The sequence below is a fragment of the Otolemur garnettii genome, unplaced genomic scaffold (genome assembly GCF_000181295.1).
Source record: "Otolemur garnettii isolate 467f Iridium unplaced genomic scaffold, OtoGar3 scaffold00007, whole genome shotgun sequence".
Classification (NCBI taxonomy): Eukaryota; Metazoa; Chordata; class Mammalia; order Primates; family Galagidae; genus Otolemur; species Otolemur garnettii.
In genome coordinates this window covers 40,365,947-40,370,157 of record NW_003852402.1, presented here as the reverse complement: position 1 = coordinate 40,370,157, position 4,211 = coordinate 40,365,947, and positions in this window count along the sequence as shown.

The window sequence follows — 4,211 nt, the reverse complement described above, 5'->3', positions numbered from 1 at the left end:
GCCGGGCCGCGGGAGGCGCCGCGCCGGGTCCCGCGCCCGCTTTTGACGGCCAGAGCAGTTTCCTTCGGGGTGACAAGGATGTGCTTGGTTTTTTTTTTTTTTTTTTTCCCCCTTCCTCTCCTTAAGACGATTTCCATAGTAACCTGATCAAGTGGCTCAGTCTCGCAAACCTGAGGATTTCCGCGGCCCGCCGCCGGCAGGAGCTCGGCCAGGTAATGCTGCGATCGCCTTCTCTTCCATTGCAAACCGCTGCGCTCTGTCCAAAGTTCCTTTTGTGGAAAATCGCCCAGCCCCACGGAGCCCGGGTATTTGCAACAGCGTGTAGGTTCCCAGGTGCCTGCCACGGATTCCAACCCCCTCCCGCCCTCCTGCTGCTTCCCTAGGACCCTTTATCAGATTATAACATACACCGTTGGGGTGGCCTCCCCCGCCGCCTCCCCTTTGGATTTCTCCTGGCCGCGCGCCCCTCGCTTTCTCCGGGAGCCCAGGGCTGGGGGCGCCGGGAGAAGTCGGGGGTGGGTGGCGAGGCGGTCCAGGGAGTGGCGGTTCGGATGGGCTGGCTGCAGTGCACTAATGTGGGCATCTCGGCGCTGCCGCCGGGGTCGCCAGGAGGGCTGTCAGCCCCAGGGCGGCGGAGCCCCGGAACCCACGTCTCTGGACGAGTGAGGGAGGGATGCAGGCTTGGGGGTGATGGAGCGCTCGGTAGTGGCTGGCGAGCGTCCAGACATCATAGCTTTCCTCCCTCCTCCCCCGCCCCTCTCGGGCATCTCTTTCTCGTCCTCGTTTCTTTCTTCTTTCCTCACCACCCGCTCCATGCTCTTCCTCCTCCTTTCTCTTTTCACCCCTCATTTCTTTTTTTTCCCCTTCCCCCTTAAAAGAAAGAGGGAATCATTTGCAACCCGTTGGTTCTGCGGACCCGGGAATAGCTGTGAAACCTGCAGCGTGGCCGCCTCAACCTGGTGGTTTTCAGACTCGTACTCATCCATCACTGTATTTGCTTCCTGACTATTGATCTCCCCGGATTCTGCAGAAGTGCATTCTAGGCTCGGCGTCTGTCTGTCAGAAGACAGTCCTCAGCTCGTTTCCGTGCTCTAAGGATGTCATGTATTGTAAGGGCTGCCTAGGTTTTAAATCCCAATAAGCTTTGGGTATAAATAAAAGTATCTTTGAAAAAATCTAGTCTTATTTTAGGAGAAACTTCCCTCTTAAATTGATATACTCTTCCGCCCTCCCCCAACTTAATTTTAGGAAACTTGGGAGACAGTGTTTTCCCCATCCAATTTCTGAGGAACGTGCAACTTCTATCATCTTAATTATCTCCTCTTTGAACCTCAAATTTGCACATAATTAAGGTTCAGATACTTGCTCCCAAAGTTCAAGCTGGCTGAAGTGGCAACCTCTGGTACAGAGTGCTAGGAGGACCAGGAGAGCCACAGGGACCCTTGTGTGAGAGAAGTAGATTCAGACTATAGTACTGAAAACAGGAACATACCATGAAAGGCGTTTTTAAATTTTTTTTGCTTCTTAGTGTGTGTACCACTGGGCAAGGGGTAGAACACTTACCCACAACTGTGCAAGGTAAGTTACTACTTAAAAAAATGACTCACTCTAGTTTAGAACCTTTTCTGCCTTGTTTATGGTGAGGGGCTTCCTCATTGCTTTTTTTTTTTTCCTTTGAAACATAAAATGTGTGTATCATGTGAAAATAAAGGGGGAAAACAGCACGACTTCTCCTTAACCAGAAGTAGTATTTGTGGTTTTGCTCAAGTTTTCCTGAAGTCGAATTAGTTCCCATGTGCAAGTGATCCTGATCAGCACCCTTCCTCCGCTCTGTCTCAGTGGTGCGAAGAGTTTACATGGCAGGGGCCAGGTCTGGGTGACAGAGCTCCCTTTCTCTGCACATTTGTCTTTAATTTCATTTGTTAATACTGGGTAAAGGATCTTGGAGCAGAGAATGGGTCAGGCAGAAGAGAAACTACCGAGGAGTAGAAGATAGACCCAAACCAAGAGCAGGGATTGCCCCGCTAGCCCACAGGCTGTCCTTGTTGTTAGCCAATTAAGAAGCTGTACGTTCTAAAAGTATTTCATTTTCTTAATTCTACACCTGACACTGTGCTGCTACACGAGTCGTATTTATCCAGTTCAGATGATTATTTACAATAGATTTAAAATTCCCTTGCCAGTGAAATCCAAATAGCATGTTTTTCCCTGACGTTTTCCCTGGTGAGCAGCTACAGTAGTAATGGTCTTATATTATATTTTTATCTACCTTCCAATTTCGGCATTTCCTGGCTGGGTGGGTTTGTCTTGGCACATTTACAAAGATGCTCCTGATAGGTTGAGGGGAACTTGTACCTACAGTTAGTTGTGCGTTCCACAAGATGCCCATTCTCTCTTGTTCTTGTCAGAGCTGTCGTGCCCTTCTGGCCATTTGCTATTTGGATGTGACGGCTCCTTTTGTTTGTGCACGTGAAGGAATTAACATCAAGTCTGTTCTGATCAAGTCTTATGTGATTTGATGTTAAAAGGTATTAGTGACGAGGAATAAATTAATCTTATTTATAGTACATTGATCCTGAAATATTTCCCCCTCTTGATTACTTCTATATACGGATCACTTAATGAAAGGTTGGAAATGATGAGCTATGTTTTAAGCAGGAAAAAAAAAATCCCTGAAGTTTACTCACTTCAAGTCCCTTATTCTCATGCAGAGGGATTAGCAGATGCTTTTGATCTGATATTTTAATAGACTGAGTCGCTGAACACTGCTAATTACCAAGAATATATTTTGTTAATTCTGAAATTGCTCTGTCAAGTTGTCTGGAGGGTTTTCTTTTCTTTTCTTTCTTTCTTTCTTTTTTGTTTTTTTTTTTGTAGAGACAGAGTGTCACTTTATCACTCTTGGTAGAATGCCGTGGCATTGCACAGCTCACAGCAACCCTGAACTCTGGCTTAGGCAATTCTCTTGCCTCAGCCTCCTGAGTAGCTGGGACTACAGGCACCCACCACAACACCCAGCTATTTTTTTGTTGCAGTTTGGCCGGGGCTGGGTTTGAACCTGCCACCCTTGGTATATGGGGCCAGGGCCCTATGCATGGAGCCATAGGCGCCACCCATGTCTGGAGGGTTTAATGTGAGTCACCCTGGTAACCCATGGCAGCAAGAAATGGCTGTCCTGGGTGCAAGCTGCAGTGTGGACATGTACCCACTCTGATCACACAGGGACTTGATAGGAAAAGAATTAGTGTGCTGGCTCCTGTGTGTAGATGGGTGTTAACTTTTTTCACTAAGTTTTGATTTATAATGACAGTCCCTAGGCCTTGTTTTGCAATGTTTCTTAACTCATTTGTAGAAAGTAGGTCCTTACTGACCTTCATTGATAAACCAATCCTACCATAGGCTGGCTGCTATAAACCAGAGTGAAGTTCCTATGGCATGGTCACAAAAAGATCACCTAACTTATAAAGGCGCCAAAGACTTGTAAACATTGAAATAAATGAGCTCTACATTAAGAAGGATAAATTAAAAGCAGTAACATTATTCACCCAATTATTCCAGCTCAGGGTCATGGGTGGCTGGAGCCTGGCTTGCATCTCAGGGCCCCAGGCAGGAACCCCCTGTGACAGAATGCCATTCCCGTGAAGGCACACTCCCACCCATACTGACTGGGACTTCAGAGACTACCGATTCTCTGAACATGGGCATCTTGGGATGTGGATGGAAACGCAGGGAAAGCCCTCACAGATGAGAATGTGCAAACTCCGCACGGTGGCCCTGGCTGGGAACTGATTCCTTCCTCCTTCCCCGCCATCAATGTTATAAAGGAACTACATTGAATGAGATGGCCCAGCTGTTCTTGGTAGGTCTTATAGAATTCTCAGAAAACACAAGTTTAATGCTGCTTTTTAAAATAAAAAACTTCTAGCGGAGTGTGTATATGTGTCTGACTTTGTATGTAGCTGGGATAATTAGGGTGAGACGATCACCAAAGATCAGAAGTCGTATCAATTTCAGAAATGTTGGCATTTCTAAAGTATAAGAGTGAGGGAGCTGTGGAAGGGAGTGAGATCCGGGAGGTAATGTTCTTTTTACTGCAGAATTATTCTTGCAGTGTACTCTGTACTAACAGACGTCACGGAGCTTTGTTTGCTCCAGAAGAAAAACGAGCAGAACAATCTCTTCCTGTTTTGTTATTATTATTATTTTTTTTT